We start from the raw sequence: 19,909 nt of genomic DNA on the forward strand, positions 1-19,909 counted from the left end.
ACTGCAGCCCTCCCTTATACAGCTTGAATTGGATAGCCTTCTGCAATGGCATTTGATATGCTCCTTAGGGCTGCTATAGATTGGCAAAAATTGTGTGCCTTTGCTTGTGCGAGCATTTAACTTTTCCGCTCACATAAACACACCATTGGGTATGAACCTAGGTTTTGAAATTAGTATGCTTAGTGCTCTATTTAACATTGCGTTTCTGTCACACTATCCCCAGTAAAAATAAAGGAAGGTAGCTCTGAAGGAGTCAAATACCTGTTTAATATGCACCAGCTTTAGATATTCGGTTTTCTTGTAGCATTTTTTTGTTGTGAAGAAATATTTCCGTTTCATGTTAGTTTTTCCGTTCCCTCATTCCTCGAGGGATGCATAAGTTCAAAGTAAAGTTTCTCAGATTCAACATGTTCTGCCAAGACTTCGTGCTTCTCTTTGGCAGGAACAGCCAAATAACTCAGCTTGCAACGACTGTGTATGCAAACTCTCTTCTGAGGTGCTGTGGAAGTTAAAGGTCACAGGGAGAGATTGTGTGAGAGACATGCTATTGTATTGAGGGCACCACAGACTGTAGGTTGTTATGAAACTCTTGGAGAGTTTGTTGAGGAGGAAATGGGATGAAACAGGTATGTGGAGGATCATGAGAGAAGTATGCTCACATGTGGTATTTCTTTTGGGATATTTACAGGTATTGAAAATTCTGCCTCTTAAGAAGAGCCATGCTGAATCAGACCCAAGTCCTATCTGCTCCAGCGTTCTGTTCTCACAGTGGCAAGCTACAAGGAAGGATTTTTGCCCAGCTCAGGGCTGACTGATCTCACCTTCTCGGCCTTTAATATATTTATGAAAAAATGCATAATTATCAATGGTTAATTAATGAGTAACTCCATTGCCATCTGAACAAAACAGACATGCTTCTACTTTAATAATCTTCCAACTCCCTCCTCTCATTATATAATTTTGGAAGGGCAATTTGGGAGCAAAAGCTCTTCTATTGTTCAAACAGATATTGTTTAGCTCTACTCCCTTTTACTTGGCAAAGGAAGTTCCCGTACTCTTTTATATTCCAGTGTCCCCAACATGGACAAGGTACACATTGCACCAGCAAGAAGCGAGCAATAAATGCCTTCCTCCTTTTAGAACAGCCACATAGTTGTTGGGTGTGTGGTTTTTAGAAAAACACATGCATTAATCATCCTGGCTTCTCCACCGCCCCCTTTCCCTTGTGAATAATTTACTCTGTACCCTTCCCAAGTGAGAAAACACTTTATGGAAAGCAAATACAATGGTCGGTCCAGGGAGGGACAATTTGAAGAATAGGAATGGTGAGGTTGGGTTGGTGTGGGAAGATGAAAACAAAGTGTGTTTGTGTGTGCACCCCGGGCTGCAGTACTGCAAGAATGAGTAAACCATATGCATTTCAAGACAGAGGCTGCAAAAGAAGAACCTTTTCTCATTAAACTAAGGTCCCCTTGCATCATGTAACACCCACAGCATACATTTAAACCATATCCCCCCACCCTAAGATCATGGGAACAGTCATTTGTGAAGGATGCTAGGAACTGAAGCTCTGAGAGGGGTAGATGACAGTTCACAGGAATTTTTTTTTTTTGGGGGGGGGGGGAGAAATGTGCTTTAAATGCATGGTGTTTACACAGCCTTATTTTCCAGCTGGTGCCTGTGAACAATTTCTCTTTGTGGTTTGAAATAACTGAACTATAGGCAAAGAAGGGAGCCCCATGTTGACCATACCATTAACTCTTACTGCACTGAACAAATGACAGTTCCCAGAATTCTTTGGGGGAACCCATGACTCGTATGAGTGCTTTGAATGTATGGTGTGCCTGTGACCTTTGTTACTTGTAAGCTGCCTTGGAAGGATTTTATTTCAAAAGGTGGGGTATAAATAATGGTAATAAATAGTATATAATTAATTTCCCAGTCAAAAACTGAATATGGACAGAATACCCAGCCTGTGTTCTGTGAGCAGCTCTCTCTCTCACCCCTTTCCCCTTCATTTGCTGCAAAAGTCAAACTAATACACCTAATACGGCAGCTGAAACAATAATCATTTATAATGCCACACCAGAAGACCCTTTCCTGAAAGGTAAAACATAACATATCTGCTTAGCTTTTTGTTACTGGCTGTATACATAATAGATCTGTGAATTCATTTCCTTCCACTTTTGTATGAGCTGCAAACGGAAAAGTAGGTACTTGGGAAATTTAGATGAGCTCTGTAATGAACAGCCCTTTCACAATCACACACTTTCTGGGGCGACTGGGCCAGCACTGATAATATTCTCCCAGCAACACTCAGATTCCTCTGGATGGAACGTCTTCTAGGTTTGGCTCTGATACAATTACTGAAGAAAACGTATCCAGGTAGGTGCCTCGTTTGAAACGAGAGATAAAGAAAAATAAAAGAAAGAAAGAGGGAGAGCGAGAGAGAGAGAGAGAGCAGTAATATGCCAAGCATCACATAATCTCTTCCATTGCTTCTTTCTCTGTATAGAAAAATAAAGAGAACCAACAGCTTTCTGCTAGTGTCTAAGTGCATTTTCCTGAATGGCTAGTGGCTTAACACATCCTAATGCAATTTGCCCCATAAATTCATTTCTGCTTTCTATTTTTCCAGACTTTTTGTGGTATGGAATATGGCCCTTCTCCCTTCTCCCTTCTTAATCTGCTTATTTTTTGTGTTTGTTTCTCTCCCACACCCCTTTTTCCTCCATAGAAAAGACCTGGTGAAATCAGTTTAGAGAGACTTCACTATTCACAGCCATGTCCTTTTTAGATGATTAACAGAAAACAACCCTCCAACTAGCACATGCTTTCCACTTTACATCAATCCAGGCATGCCACAAATATCTTCCATACCAAACTGCAGTTCTCTACAGTTGTGGAATTAAACCAGCTTCAAGAACTTTGAAGTTCATGCCAGTTATTAGAGTGTGCAGTTTCATAAAAACCTGAGACTATCCTGTGTCAAAAATGCATAAGGCAATAGTATGTGTTCCTAAGTCATTTTGAACTGGTCACATGGTGAAGTAGCCCTTTGAACTAGTGCTGTCACAAAGCTCTGATCTTGCACTGGATCTGGCATCTGCACTAAGGATTTAGGAGGTATACTTTCAACACCACAGCTGCACCAGTGCAACTGCACTGTACAAGGAATTCCATGTTTCGATACTGAGCAGCAACAGGCCATGGGATGTAATGGACTTTGGACTGATAATGTTAGTCAAACTATGGTGTACCAATTGTTTAATCAACATATTTATTTATAACATTTCAATGCTGCTTTTCGTTAGATGGCCTAAAGATGGAGGAGAAATGTTGGCTCTGGAAGAGAGAATATAGCTTTCTACCCAGCAACAGAAGTTTGGGTCAACTCCCTTTGCATACCGATAGGCAGAAAACCATTTGAATTGGTGCCAGTTCATCATCAAGCAAGGACAGCGCCCCAAATTACATAGAATCCACATGAAGTGCAGAACGTCAAGTTGACATTTCAACAAAAGCTTGCTTGTACATTTATAGCCTTAAAATATGATGATTATGTCTACTCACACAAAGAGGCTTTGGGTCATGCAGGGAAAAAAGGACATACATTACGACACGGCTTGTTATGAGATTAGCTGTGCAGCTATATTTACTGTGCAATTAGAAATGAAATGAAAACATTGAGATAGCATCAGCGTCATTATCTTGACTGGAAATGAAACGTAATTAAGCTGACATACATTTGCGGCAGGAATATGGGGCACATTCTTATCTGCCATTAGCTGTGGTGTTCTCTTCAGCTCGCTATCTTCTTTCTCATTAGCTACGTCATGGACCTCTTTCTCTCTTCTCTTGCACGTCGACATAAAAGCTGTCAGTCAGATAGATTTTGTTCCAACTAGTGTAAGGGTAAGTCCTTCATCAATCTATTCAAGGGTTTTATGATGCAAATGGGGCCTGTAACAAAATGGTTCACGGCAGTGTGCTCCTGTAGACCAGCTTTTGCCAACCTGGTGCCCTCTGGATGTTGTGGAACATCATCCCCTGCCAGCACAGCATGAGTGGAGTTCTGGTCCAACAACATCTGAGGGGCACCAGGTTGGTAAAGGATAATGTTAAGAGTAAAGTCATCCGTGCCATTTTCCAGTAGACTTCATACCATTCCCCTACAAGTAGCTATAGATGAACTTGTCAGTTTCACTTCTCCCCCCTTTCTATTTTTTTCTAGCCTTGAATTCTCTACATTTCTCAAGCAATTTGCAATTTAAAAAGCCTAACCTCATGAAAATTCTTCATCACCTCAGTGCAAATTTCTCCAAATAAACACATTTGTATGCAAATTTTGTCTAATGTAAACATTTTTTTTTTTGCAAAGCAACTTCCTCTAGTAAAAAGCATTTTTTGCTAATATACCAGTTTTTGCATGGTACTTTCACCAATATATGTGTTTTTTTTGCACACATTGCTTGTCTGGAGAATTGCCTTGCAAAATTTGGAGAAGTGCAAGTTTCAATGGATGTTCACATACTGTTCAGGAAATTGCAAATTTAGGAGGTTTGCTTCTAAATGTAAACTGAACAAAATCTCGCCCCCCCCCCACTACCACCGGAGCACGATTTCTGTTCTCATCCTGAAGCAAAGTTCTTAACCCGAGGTAATATTTCTGGGTTAGCGGAATCTGTAAGCTGAAGCATATGTAACCCGAGGTACCACTGTATACAAATTTGATGATGATGATGATGATGATGATGATGGAGTATCCCAGGTCAGATTTGAACCACTTCCGAGCATTGGATTGGGCCCCAAATTGTAACTACTGGACTGTGGATGGCTCTAATATGTACTGGGCAACTGGAAATTTGTTAGATGTTGACAGTGAGGGAGAAGGGCTTTGAATCGACCCATTTGTGACCATGTGGTGGTGACAGTTTTGTTATTTCTTCTCCCATATTCATGAAGCCACTGACCATTTTCCATTTAGTCAGAGGAAATGTGACCTCTGCACCTGATCATTCTCTCCATATGCCCGTGGATGGACTGCTGTGGTTTACAGAACATATGAAGATGCCTGTGGAGTTAACAAATACTTTGAGCAGTTTTTTTCCATATCTGAAGTTGACTCTCTGCTGGCACGCTGCTCTATGTTGCTGTTAAGAAAGACTCATTAGGAATGGGTGTGCTTTGCATTCTTTTCCTACTCCCACATATTCTTAGGCCACTCCTTGCCTAAAGCATGTACTATTTTAGTTTATTTCTTGTGTAATTATTTAGGTTTCTGCTCTGAAAGTACAGGGTGCGTCACAGGGTATTTAAAAACCAAAACACAAAAGCAAACCCCAAAATATACCGTACTGAATCGGTCATCTTGGAGGACTCAAGACAGGATTAAATTCTCTGATGCAACCCTGCTCACTAAAAGCCATTGCAAAATGTAATAGATTGGAAGTGAGTTTTGTTGCTAACTCTGTTTTGTTTTTGCTCTTTCAATATTCTGGCCTTAATGGCATTCATTATGATGCCAAGCGATAAAGATAGGACAGTCTGCAGATAAGAAGCAGTGGAGTTCTGGTGCCAATGCTGCGCTAATTGGGAAAGATTTGGGGTAGAGAAAGGTGGTGGTGAGGTTGGGGTCACTGCCAACCCAGAGCTTGCTCCCCACAGCTTCACCACCACCTTGCCCCACTGTATCCTGGCCCCAATGAGGGATACCACTGTAGCATCATACCCTCCAACACTCTGGTAGCAAAATTTGGGACACCACCATCTGTGACGCCAATTTTCTGTTTTTTCTTGAAAAAAAGGCAGCCATTTTGAACATTGTGATTTCACGTGCTTTTGAACTGTGATTCAAAACCCCACACTATGGCGCCTAACAATGCACGTTTTGTTTTTTGTTTTTAAATAATATTTATTAAGATTTTCAAAAATACAGAAAGAAAAGATTAAAGTACATTCAAAGCCTTATTTTCATACACCCACTTTCCGGGACTCCCTCTTTCCCCCACCCCTACCATATTCCCCTATCGTATTGTTGGCTCCACAAGCTCTCAGTTCTAATTAAAACTTAGTTTGTTTAAACCATTAGTCGAATTTAAGTTTAAATTTGTACAATCCCCATCGATACCCTTACTAACAAAACAAAAGTTCTTTCCCCAGGGCCCACCCCCTTTCCATTCCACAATTTCCTTTTTTTTTTAATGATAAAGACACCCCACACAATAGAAATATAAGAAAATAAGAAATAGAAAATATAGTAAGTAAAAGAAAACCAATTCAGAAAATAGTTGACAAGCCTTTGGATTCTATTTCTCCCCCCCCCCCCCCGTCCCCGGTTTAGTTTCCCCCTGACCACCAATCCATGTTGTCTGCCTGGAATTTTTAAAGTCCATAAATCACATTTTTCCCCCAACTCCTTGCTGGCTTTTTCTTTTTATAATTATTTTTAAAATTATTTTTAAACCATTTAGCATCAAATCTTTAATAACACTCCCCCTATTGTTCTTTCCAAGTTGTAGTCCAGTTTCCTCTTGTTCCGCTGCTAAAACGTTCTAGTTCAGAAATTTAGTAAGTCTGCAGGGGTTATTGTTATTCAGGAACAAAAACTTGCGTTCAGTCCCTTCCTTTCTTCAATAGAAAATTCTATTGTCTCCTTTAGCTGAACACCCTGTAGACACAATATTGTTTCCGTTTTGCAGCTTTCCCAGAAGATAACCAGTCCTGTAAAATTCCGATGGTATTTTTCCACTTACGACCTTCTTTGTAATGTCCCGAAGCTCCTCTAGGGGGATTATTGTAACTTTGTTTTCTCTAGTCCAAAAGTCCAATTGTTATCCATGTTTTCGCCATTTTATATCCAAGTTTTAACGGGTTGTAACTAATTGTAACAAAATTTAACCAGCAAAGTCCTCATATTAAGGTCCTCTTTGAATTTCCGACTTTGACAGCTACTTTGACAGCTGTCAAAATCTCCTTCGCTTTTCGCCAGGCTCTCTCCTCAATCACCCCGGTTCCCAGGGGGGGGGGTTACGTTTTCCTTCTCCCTCAATTCTTCCTCCAGCACAGTTCTTGTAATTTCCCATCGTAGAATTCTTAATTTTTATCAGCAATACAATTCTTTTTGGACCTTGGTTTCCCAGTCCTTGTTTTGGAAGGTTTACAGTAGGGAGGGGGACTGACTTCCTTTTTGGATCCCCCCCCCCGCTCGTATCAAATCCGAAAAAAAATTCTTTTTTTTCTCCTTTTAAACCCGGTTTCCAAATTACTCACGGGTTATTGTTGAAAGTCCGAATTCTCAATGGAAGAAGTCAGCGCTCTCCGCCGGATGGCATGCGGCTTCACTCGGCAGGGATAGCGGAGGACTCAAAGCACCACGCTTCTCCCCGGCACCCGATCCGTAGCCTTTAAAAAGGCTCCTTCACGAGTCGGGAGGGCGCTAGCGGTGCCAGCCGAGTCTCCATGTCCACGGCCTCCATGGCCCTGGTTTTTAAGGGTCCCCGCATCGCCGGTGCGGTAGGACCCAGCCCCTGCCAAGCAGGCTCCCTCCGGAGCTCGGAGGGAGTCCGCCATTCGGCGATGGCGCCAACCCGGAAGTCGCCCTAACAATGCACGTTTTGGGGTGTCACATGAGGTTGCAGTCCCGGGGCTTTTTGCAGTGTGAAATCACACATGATCACTATGTCCAAAATGGCCGCCTTTCTCTTGCAAGAAAAAATTCGGACGTCCTGGTTTTTCCGGAACACTTGTGGGGTATGCAGTAGGGTGATGCAACATGCTTCAGGTGGCTTAGATTAAGGCAGGAATCGGTCTCTGAATGGTACAGCAAGACTTTTTTAATGTGTTGGTCCTGGTGGTGTGGAGGGCATTGGGGAAATTTAGGCAGCAAAAGGTCTTGGCCTAGCACAGTGTGGCCTAGCATCTAAGCATGGGGCTGACTAGATAGGGTGAAGTCTCTTCTCTTTTATAAGCTCTCAGCCTGATGTAAATAATTTCAAATGCTCCCAGCTTCTTTGAAGCTCCAGTTCTCTTGAAGCTCCAAGCTCCAGTGCAAGGCTTTCCAGAAAGACAAATAATTAAGGTAGTCTGTACACATGTGAATAAACTGTAGAAATCTGACATTTTCAGATGCAAGAATGCCAGTTGTTCAGACCAGACTACTAGAGCTGGTGGTCACAAACCTGTATGGGTTGTAGGTGCACACAAGCAACAGTAGGTGTGCATTGCTGTTTGACATGCTGCTTTCCATACCCACATCACTAACACTGGGCTGGCCCAACACATTTTGCTGCCTGAGGCAGAACACAAGATGGAGTTGCCTGCCAATTTCATATCTACAGCACATGAGGACACCGGCAGGCCACTCGGAACACACCCACCCCACTCTTCCAACACCTTGTTGCTGCTTCCCATGACCTCTCCTCCAGCACCTGCTGCCTAAAGCAGCTACCTCACTCTGCCTAATGATAGGGCTGGTCTTAAACCGCCAGAAGGTACATTTTCGATTTGTGACAGCACATTCAGTTTGTCAAGTGATCTGAGGCTCTCATTGACAGGTTGCTGAAGAGGAAACAATTTGTTCCTAGTTCTTGCCTAAACTTATGACTGTGACTTCTGATTCACAGTCACAGGCGTTCTGTAGAATATGTTAGACATGCCTGGATCACCTCCTGCAAAATAACTATTAGCTAAGGAAATCTCCCAGCAGTCATGCAGCTAGGTCAAAGCGATTGCCCAATGCCAAACAATGCACCAGTGTCAGAGAAGCCATAGTTCCTGACTCATTGTCACAGGATCAGTTGATGCTTGCCTCTTTACATGTTGGTAAAGATAAAGGTAAGGGATGCGGGTGGCACTGTGGGTTAAACCACAGAGCCTAGGACTTGCCAATCAGAAGGTCGGTGGTTCGAATCCCTATGACGGGGTGAGCTCCCGTTGCTCAGTCCCAGCTCCTGCCAACCTAGCAGGTCAAAAGCATGTCAAAGTGCAAGTAGATAAATAGGTACTGCTCCGGCGGGAAGGTAAACGGAGTTTCCGTGTGCTGCTTTGGTTCACCAGAAGCAGCTTGGTCATGCTGGCCACAGGACCCGGAAGCTGTACGCCGGCTCCCTTGGCCAATAAAGCAAGATGAGAACCGCAACCCTAGAGTCAGCCACAACTGGACCTAATGGTCAGGGGTCCCTTTACCGACTCTGGGGTTGCGGTGCTTCTCAAATAGCTTGTTTTAACATATTCAGAGAGTAACTATAAGAACCTCACCCCCACATTATTAAAATTTACAGCACTAAAGAGCCAAACCACAAATCTCTGTCTAGAGGAGACTGTTGTGGCCACAGCAGGGGTTTCTTTATTTAACTGCCTATATACCATATATTTAAGGTACACCGTTTCCTCCTAAGAATACTGGGAACTGTAATTTGTTTTGTTTATTTATTTTTTTAATTTTCTTTTCTCTCATTACAAATATAACATACAGCTTACATAACATCTCTCCCTCCCCCCTTTTGGACTTCCCTCAACTTCCATTTCTGGTTTGTTAACCTCATTAGTATATTCTGCTATTTTCTACCAATATCATATTTTTCCTTTTATTACATTATCTATTCCCTATACATAAAGTTGTGGATGTTTATTTAAATCCTACCATCAAGTCAATATTCTTTCTTTGTTTCAGCAAATATAATATAATATTCAAATCAGAACCAGTGAAGGCAGTGAAGGTGAAGGTCCTGTGTGAGTGCCTGGAGGCAGTTGGAGGATGGATGGCGGCTAATGGATTGAAGTTGAATCCTGACAAGACAGAAGTACTGTTTAGGGGGACAGGGGGCGGGCTGGTGTGGAGGACTCCCTGGTCCTGAATAGGGTAACTATGCCACTGAAGGACCAGGTGCACAGCATGGGAGTCATTTTGGACTCACAGCTGTCCATGGAGGCGCAGGTCAATTCTGTATCCAGGGCAGCTGTCTACCAACTCCACCTGGTACGCAGGCTGAGACCCTACCTGCCCGCGGACTGTCTCGCCAGAGTGGTGCATGCTCTAGTTATCTCCCGCTTGGACTACTGCAATGCGCTCTACGTGGGGCTACCTTTGAAGGTGACTCAGAAACTATAACTAATCCAGAATGCGGCAGCTAGACTGGTGACTGGGGGCGGCCACCGACCTTAAAAGACCTACATTGGCTCCCAGTACGTTTCCGAGCACAATTCAAAGTGCTGGTGTTGACCTTTAAAGCCCTAAATGGCCTCAGCACAGTATACCTGAAGGAGCGCCTCCACCCCCATCATTCTGCCCGGACGCCGAGGTCCAGCGCTGAGGGCCTTCTGGCGGTTCCCTCATTGCAAGAAGCAAAGCTACAGGGAACCAGGCAGAGGGCCTTCTCGGTAGTGGCGCCCGCCCTGTGGAACGCCCTCCCATCAGATGTCAAAGCGATAAATAACTACCTGACATTCAGAAGACATCTTAAGGCAGCCCTGTTCAGGGAAGTTTTTAATCTGTGATATTTTAGTGTATTTTTGGTTTCTATGGAAGCCGCCCAGAGTGGCTGGGGAAACCCAGCCAGATGGGCGGGGTACAAATAAATTATTATTATTATTATTATTATTATTATTATTATTATATAAAAGGTTCCCACTCTTTTTCAAAATCCCTATTGTTCGGGAACTGTAATTTGTTAAGAGTGCTGGGAATTGCAGCTATGTAAGGGGAAAACATTGCTTGGTCCCTGCTCCTGCCAACTTTGCAATTCGAAAGCCTGTCAAAGTGCAAGTAGATAAATAGGTTCCACTCTGGCAGGAAGGTAAATGGCGTTTCTGTGCACTGCTCTGGTTCTCCAGAAGCGGCTTAGTCATGCTGGCCATATGACCCGGAAGCTGTACGCCGACTCCCTTGGCCAATAAAGCGAGATGAGCGCCGCAACCCCAGAGTCGTCCACAACTGGACCTAATGGTCATGGGTCCCTTTACCTTTGCCTAAGGGGGAAATTAGAGTTCCTAGGAATATTTTGGGGAAAGGGTGTCTCTCAAATGGATGGTGTGCACACAGGCCTTAGACCTGCACTCTCAAAGGTTTCCCAGTGAAAACTCACAAAATTCACTTTGTTTGTTGACATCACTTCTGTGGGCTTCCCTACTTTTGTTTTAGTTCTCTAAACACTTTTTAAAAGCATCAATCATTATGGAAAATGAGACTAGAACAAGAGCTTTAAGGGAAACATATGAATATGCGCATTCCCCTAGATTTTCAGGGACGCAATCCCTCAATCAAGCACAGGAACTGTTTACTAGCAGTGCATAGAGGTAGCACTCTGTCCCCAAGTTATACTTTTTCCAATAGTCTCCTAGTCAGTAAACAATTTAAACTGTCTCTCTTCCTTACTGCCCAAAGTGGTATAATGATTTTGCTGTAATGTGTGCAGAGGAGTGGGACTATATTGTGATTGTAATGACCCAGCCAGTAGATTGTCAGGTATCAAAAATGAGTTGGAGGAAAGCAAAGACAGGGGGAAGAGAGGAAGGATGTGAAAAAGGGGGCGGGCAGTTTTATCCAATCCTTCATCCATATATTATGCCTGCTGGAAAGGGTGCATATATCTCCAGTGGCCACATCAAAGCAGATAAATATGAGAGCTGACACAATGGCTCCCTGAATTTGATGTGAGTACAATTGTGTCCTCTTTAGTAGGGACTTTTCTAAACAGTACATATATAAAATGCACCAAATAATCCGTTGGCTTTTGCTACTAGGTCTCTCTGCCCTCTAATGGGCAGAACTAGAATTGCACCACTTTTCTGGCCTGCTGTTTGTTAAATTACTTCTGCAACACTTTCTCAAGTAGTGTTCTGCATCCATTACAAAATATATTAAAATCCTGTTTGGCACATATAAATATCGAATGCTCGTAATATTTACAAACACAGTGCCATTTCTGTATAAATTTGGATAAAATGAAATGTGCTTTTGCTCCGATCCAGTTGCCATTGGCGTAGGAAAAATAGCTAAAGAAGCTGAAAACCAAGACCAAATAAACCAAATGAAGACAACCTAAGAGATATATGAACCTTTTCCTCAATTTTCCTTTTTAATCTGCTCTCCTTTTAATTTGCTTCTGCCGTTATTCCCCTCTTTCGAATCCCTTCTTTCCTTTCTGTCAAAGAAAGCATTTTTCTTTCCCCCCTGCATTGCCTATTAACCCTATTTCCTGAATTTACCCTATCTCTATTTTTGTAATTGTATCCAAGTATTTTTTTATAATTGTATCCAAGCATTTCCTTGTAACCTTAGCCAGGTAATTCTAAATTGTATCTAGGTATTTTTCTTGTAATTGTGTCTTTACTACTTGTAAATGTGAATCCCTACTGTGACCCTTATGCAATTGTTACATTTGGGGTCTTTGCAATGGAAATAGACTCATTTGTATCCTTGTGCCTTATCAGTGTTTGTTCAACTTCTCAATGATTGTAACTACTTTCAGGAAAATAAGAATTGGAACCCATGTATTCAAATTGCATCGCTTTATTGTAACAATGAAAGTATAAACGTTATTTTTAGCCTCAACCTAATCACTTCCACTCAGCTCCCCTTCCTTCTTCCGTAAAGTGCCAGACGACCAGATCCATTTCCTTTGACCCTGCGGGAAGAGGAATTCAACTGTTAGATAAAACTCTCATCCCTATTGTTATTCCATGGGCAGATTCCATGGAGGCGCAGATTGCGGCTATAACAAAGGTGGCATTTTTCCATCTCCGCCAAGCTAAGCAGTTGGCTCCTTACCTCTCTTGCCCTGACCTAGCCACTGTGATGCACGCGACGGTCACCTCCAGACTGGATTATTGTAACTCGCTCTACATGGGGCTGCCCTTGAGATTGACCCAGAAACTCCAGCAGGTGCAGAGTGCTGCGGTGAGACTCCTTATGGGGTCCTTGCCATGGAATCTCATTCACCTGGTGCTATACCAGCTGCACTGGCTCCCGGTGGAGTACAGGATCAGGTTTAAGGTGCTAGTTTAAACCTTTAAAGCCCTATACGGCCTAGGACCCTCGTACCTGCGGGACCACCTCTCCTGGTATGTGGTATGACCCAAAGAGGAACTTACGGTCTTCAAACAAAAACATCTTGGAGGTCCCAGGCCACAGAGAGGTTAGGCTGGCCTCAACTAGAGCCAGGGCTTTTTTGGCTGTGGCTCCGATCTGGTGGAACGCTCTGTCACAAGAGACTAGGGCCCTGCGGGACTTGACATCTTTCCGCAGGGCCTGCAAGACAGAGCTATTCCACCAGGCCTTTGGCCAGGGCACAGCCTGACTCCCTCCTTTGGCAATCCTCACAGAACTCTAGCCCAATGGTTGCCATCAATTTGATTTGAATTAATTTTATAATGAAATGATTTTAGAATGTTGTATTATTTTATTGTTGTTAGCCACCCTGAGCCCAGCATTTGGCTGGGGAGGGCGGGATATAAATAATTTATTATTATTATTATTATTATTATTATTATTATTATTATTATTATTAAATGGGGTAACCACATCATTTGCCATCTCTCCCTGGATTTCTAGGTATTACCCTACTCATGTAGATAGGATTTGGACCCCACCTTGTATCTTTCATCCAAACCTCCCTTTTGCACCCTGCACCCATGTACCTCCCCCTTACCTTGTAAACTGACAAACAAGACCACCCACAATTGCGATTGTATAAATTTCAGGACTTACCTTTGGGCAGGGTTCCACATACCGTTTGTCACCTTTGCGTAGGGAACCCAGTTGCAACAAAATAAAAAGCCTCTTGCTTCTTTCTCTCCTTGGTTGGACATTACCCGTCTTCTCCAACCACAGCAGACCCCTTTGGGCCCCCGAACCAAGTTCTAAGTTTTTTGCATCACCATCAAGAGCTCCATGTTTGTACTGGCTTCTTTATTTGTACATCAGTCTTGGACTGTACTGTACCGGGAATGCGACTGCACCTGAGTCTCTCAAGGTCCCCATATATGGAAGCAGCTCCTGGATCAAAGCAGTTGACTTCAACCGTGAGTCGAGATCTCAGGGAATGTCTTTTTAGTGGGTGAAATTTAAATTTTTGCGAATTTATTCAATGAGTGGTCTTAAAAATACATTGTGGGATGTGAGGAATTTAATTTGGCTGTAAGTTTTGTGATTGGACAATGTTTAGCTTGGTCAATCTACATTTGATTAAAACACACATAAACTGCTCTTGGAAAACCAAAGAATTTTAATTTTACCTTCTGAGTATGTCAGGTAATGTTATATGAATTTTTGTTTCTCTGCATAAGATATATACTACGAAGCATACAACATTACCTTGTAATCGTAAAACAACATTAGAAAGTAATGACACCAGTTAAGAAGAAATGCAAACGACAAGTTTCCCAAGTCATGTTTCAACTATTTAGCTCCCCTCATTTTCAGAATTTGAAAGCTGAAAAACTCAACAAACCCTATAAGTCACCTAATTTTTGTTTTATGTCAAATCTTTAGTTTTCACATAGCAAAGCTTATCTTTACAACCTAGAAAATTGCTTTGCTTGCAGAATGGCAACTTGATCTACTAGATTCCACACTCGAAGCCATCTACTGTGATTGAAAGTGTACCCGACCACAGAGAAAACCAGCATCCCTGCAAATGACGCTGTCATTCTGGATTTTAGGTTACATTTAATACAAAACTTGTGATCCACATGTCATGATACCAGAAGCATTGTGCATCGTAATTTATATGGTTAAATAATTGGACCTACAGATATTGCTTCCATCTTTTATCTGTCCCTTGAGACAAAGTGGATTAGAAATGCTTTGGGGATAAGCACATTGGCTTTATTTCAAATATGATGTTTTCCAGCAAACATAGAGTGATCTGCTCTGATTATACTAAAGCTGGCTATTAATATCAGGAAATAACAGATTAAATCTAAAAGGGATTAGCATCTTATTAACTACATTAAAAACTATACAATTTTTATTGGTTTTGACGGTTCTGTGTGTTTATTGATGGAAGTGAAAGTATGTTAACCTGTGCATTATTGATTAAATTACACTATTTTCTTTTATTTCAGGCCATTTGTATTAATCTTGCTCATGTATGAAGACTGACATGGACTAAGACCACTCTTCTTCTTTCTTTCCTCCCCCCCCCCACTCCTGACTAAAGAAAACTAGAGTACATAAAAAAACACACCAGCTCAAATAAACAATGTTCTGTGGATATTTTGCTGTCTGCGGAACCAAGAAATGTAATTTCCCACTTCACCGGTAATTTACTGTGTGTCTATGCAATCAGCAATTATCATAAATATGCACCTAGATTACATTAATTAAAGATAGTTTATCATATGCAGGACAAGCTTGGATAAGAGAGAATTCTGGTATGTGAATTACTGTTCAGCTCATTGACATGCAGGCCTAAATTATATACCTGTAGAGACCTCTTTGGAATTCAGGAGGCATTTTTACATGTTTCAGAAAATTTTGGCAGAAGCAGCATAAGTGGGGGTGGAGCAAAGTGTTTTCAGCCTGGTGCACCAGCACTCTGAATGCTCACTTTTAAACCATAGGTTAGTTTAACGATGGTTTACAAAGATGTACAAAGCCACTGTCTACAATGAGCGGCAGCAGGTCTCCAGAATTCCAGGCAAAGGACTAAGATGGCAGGGCTTGAACTGGGGTCCTTCTGCATGCAAAATGTGTGTTCTGCCACTGAGGCATACCATTTCACAGATGACGCGTAGGCATTAAAAATGGAATCCTGTGTATCTGTTTCAGGGGCTGGTCTGGATCGGAAGATTGGGGAATGCAATTGCAGGAAGATCAGTTCCTAACAGAAGATGAGGGGATATATTCACACATTCCCCGCTTCCAGTGTTTCCAGAAGCAGAGAGACAGGCAGACACCGAAGCTGCACAGTTGAGAGAGGAGCTACCCAGCTATGAGATAGTAGCTAAGCAACCAGAAGGGAGGGGACAGCTGGGCGATGCATCAGTTGAGAGTGGGGGGGGGGACCCTCTCCCTCCCCCTGAACTCGGAGGTCTGAGTGTGTCAGAGAACAAAAGAAACATGGGGGGGGGAGAGAAACTTTTCATTGGCACACTTCTCGCTGCGAAAGTGGGGAGGAATCAGAGTAGGCAACTGATATCCTTGCGGAGGGTTGCCTGTTTGTGTTTGTAACAGAATGCTGTAATAAAAGGACTTTAAATCTACCAAATGCTCATTAATTCTGATTGGCAAGCCACTTGACAATCTGTGACGAACAGCTATCCAACTGTGTATCTATATGTCACATGTACACAGTGGAGGAAATACCAGGGAGTGCAGCCACTAGTGTTATGAGGCTTTCTTACCCCTTTGACATTCCATGGGGCCTTTGGAATGTGTGCAAAGACTGCACATGAAACGATTCTGCAAAAAGTCAGGTGGTGGTTTCAAAAGTGACCCTTAAAACGTTGGTGGGGGAGGAGAAAAAAAAGATGAAAACGGACTTAATAGTGCTGCAGAAATTGTAATGCTATGTGTTCTCTGTAGTCTGTAGATGAAACCTGTTGTATTGGATATATTACCAGGGGACTTGCGGGTATAGGGTGGTATACAAATTTAATAAACAACAGTAATAAAATATTTATTTAAGTTTGTGGAACTGGTGTGGTGGTGGTCAGACAGTGTGGCACAGACTGAGGAAGTAAGGTTTTTTTACGAGTCAGATTATGTCTGGGCACACACAAATGGGGAGAAAATAAAGTTAAGTCTTTCATCTGATTGGTAAAATCATTTTTTTATTAGATGATACCATTTTACAACTCTCTCATGCATTCTAACAAAAGTGTCATTCCCTGGCAACCTAACAGCTGGTGAAAGTGAAAAAAAAACTTAAGAGTACAAATCTTACCTGTTATGCAAAGGCAGTGGTAAAAGGTACTAACTTGCACGGAAGCAAAACAAAATAGTCACAAAAGTAAGATATTTTTTTCCTAGTATAAACATGGAAAATTCACTTTCAGTCACATATTCAGAGTCTCTGGCATCTTTTATGCAGAAATCTCTGTGATGTATGAATCTGTTGGAATGTCAGTAACAGCTACTTAATACTGCCAGAGTATTTTCTTCCTTCAGCAGATAGGATCTGTTCCTTTACACACAGGCACAGAAAAACAGTACTTGAGTGAATGTTCAGAACTCACACAAAACTTGCACATACCTATTTCAATAAAAGAAGTGGGGCTGGAGGAAAGTGTACAGTGCAAGCAAAGCAAAAGAATGTGATTTTTCTTACCGCCCATGGTTTGTTAGGGGAAAACAAACCAGGAGTCGGCTTCAGATGTAATACTAAACCAAACTGTGCACTGCACAACACAAGCTACTTCAGTCCTTCTGATGTTCCACAGTTATTTCAGTAATAAATGGGATCCTAAGAGTAATTTCAAGAAAGCTGAGCTTCTATTTACCCATTCAGCAATGCAACAAATGTGCATCAGTTTCCAGCATTTTAAGCAATACCTGTCCAAACTTCCAAAGATTTTCTTTATATTAAGCCTCCTCTGAAACCTTTACTTTCATAGTCTATGACAGTCAAATTTCTCATCTGCCTGTAGTGATTTCAGGGCCACACACATTGGCGTAATGCAGTTGATCACTATATGTATGGTCAGTGAATCACTGCAAAAATGAGAAGTACACCACCAGTGTTGCCACAAACCACTAAACCCATCAAGTTTTTAAGTGGCATTCATGCCCCATCTGAGTCTGTACTCCCACTTCCTTTTCTGCTGTCTCATCTGATCTCCTGAAACTTTGCTTTTTGCCCATCAGTTTAATCTTACAGAGCACAATATCTCTTCTTCCACTGTTGCTTTCTAAACAAAGCAATGGCATTTAAGAGAAGCTGAGTTGAATAGATCGTAGCAAAGCATGTGGCCATTCTTCACCAAGTTAGTTATGATAAACCTTGCAAAATCTGAACTCCTAAATCATAAGGCATCCCCTCTGCACATTAATAACATTTTCTTAAAACACCCAAGCAGACATCCCTGCATGTCGAGTGAAATGGCAAATCCAGATTAGGTTTTTCAGAGCAGAATTTAAATTCACTTTCCTTCTATTGTAAAGCACAGCAGTAGATTTTCGTTTGTAGGCTTAGCATACATTTTTGGAATATCATCTGAATCAATGCACATTTTTAAATATTTACCCTTCTTTTCCTTGTCTTACTTTTTTCATGTGTCATGTACTGGAGATAGATGGGATTTAAATTTTCAGGAGAGAGATAGAGAAAAAAGAACCATGCAGAAAGAACAAGAAGGTGGCAATTCTGCTAAAGCCAAAAGGACTGGATTAGGAACTAGGTGTAAAAATCAAACCTGCAATCAATTAGAAAGACTAATCAGTCATCAATATGAAATAGACAAATTCTTCTTATGGAGCATTACATGTGTGAGTGCAATTTTATGCATGTCCACTTGAAGCAAGTCCTGTTGGAGTCCTAGAGGAGTTTGCTTAGGTTTACAGCCTTAGAGGGATCTAATCACCCATGTTAATGTATCCAGAGAAAGTTAAGCATGCTCAAATTCTACTGAATTCAATGAGACATTAATACCCTTGACTTTCTCTGGTTTGTTTTCATTGAGAAACAACTGGGGTGGGGTGGAGGAAGACACACTGTCCATACCAAACTTCACCCACAATTGAACCTAACTTAAGATGACGCTATCTAGTCCACCATCCTATGGGTATTCTATGAACATGACACGAGGACAATATCACTGCCCTGCTTTTGTCCACCTAGTGACTTTGTGCCTGCCTAGCCTGCTGTCCAGGTGCTGCTAACTGTTGAGAGACAACCTCAAAGCACCCTCCCCCTTCTTAGGGGTTCTTTGGCTTTAAAACCAAACTTGGACCAGGCAGCCCTTAGTTTGAAACAGGACATGCAGCCACTTTGTCCATGTATAGTTTAATTCTCTTTTTAAAATCCTCTGGTACATAATGCCACAGTGTGAACAAGGCCAAAAGGAAAACGGGCTCTATATAATACCCTGTTAGTCTGGTTTAACTCAACAGAAAAAAATTCAAGGCAGAGTCTCTTCCAAGCAGGATTTCATGTCATGACCTTGTCTGTCGGCACAACTAGCTTAATGTCTTTGGATATGGTTAATTCTTAAAACCTTTGGACCATGGGAAGCAAAGACTCCCATTGAATTCAGTGAGCCTGTGGCTTGAAGCCTAAAACCAGAGTGGTTAGAATCACCCTCACCATGATAGGCAGGGCTAAGGGTTTGTAACATTCCATGTAAGTTCCATCATGTGCTAGCCATACACAATCCCCTGGTTATCTCACAGCATCCCTGTGGTCAGATGTGCATTGATGGGTGCATCAAGGACAATCCTCAGGGTTACTGTTCTCAGGATTCTCAGGGAACAGAGAACATTCCAGACAGAAAGACACACGTCCTCTTTACAGTCTTTCTTGTGATGGGAAAATTGTTTGAAGGGGCCTCAAGTATCCATGCTCTGATCAGATATGATTTCATGCTTTTATCTGTGCCATATTAGGTTTTGTACAAATATTCAGAAAGAAAACATACATGGTTGTTTTTTCAATACTGAGAAAGGGCAGGGTGTGTGTGTAGCTGCATTTGGCTACATTTATGTTTTGGGGACGCAGGTGGCGCTGTGGGTTAAAGCCTCAGCGCCTAGGACTTGCCGATCGAAAGGTCGGCGGTTCGAATCCCTGCGGCGGGGTGTGCTCCCGCTGCTCGGTCCCAGCGCCTGCCAACCTAGCAGTTCGAAAGCACCTCCAGGTGCAAGTAGATAAATAGGGACCGCTTACCAGCGGGAAGGTAAACGGCGTTTCCGTGTGCGGCTCTGGCTCGCCAGAGCAGCGATGTCACGCTGGCCACGTGACCTGGAAGTGTC

At 42.2% G+C, this 19,909-nt stretch overlaps 1 protein-coding gene across 2 annotated transcripts in view; it reads right to left on the reverse strand.

Moving 5' to 3' along the window:
- Nucleotides 1-16,756: 16,756 nt before the first annotated feature.
- SYNPO2 (synaptopodin 2) overlaps nucleotides 16,757-19,909 on the reverse strand; it is a 95,983-nt gene continuing 92,830 nt past the window's right edge. For both annotated transcript variants that reach the window (XM_083756338.1, XM_083756340.1), the window contains one exon: nucleotides 16,757-19,633. The gene's annotated coding sequence lies outside the window, so the exon portion shown is untranslated. The remainder of the gene's footprint in view (nucleotides 19,634-19,909) is intronic.

This window comes from Podarcis gaigeae, assembly GCF_964106915.1.
Source record: "Podarcis gaigeae genome assembly, chromosome: 9".
Taxonomy (NCBI): Eukaryota; Metazoa; Chordata; class Lepidosauria; order Squamata; family Lacertidae; genus Podarcis; species Podarcis gaigeae.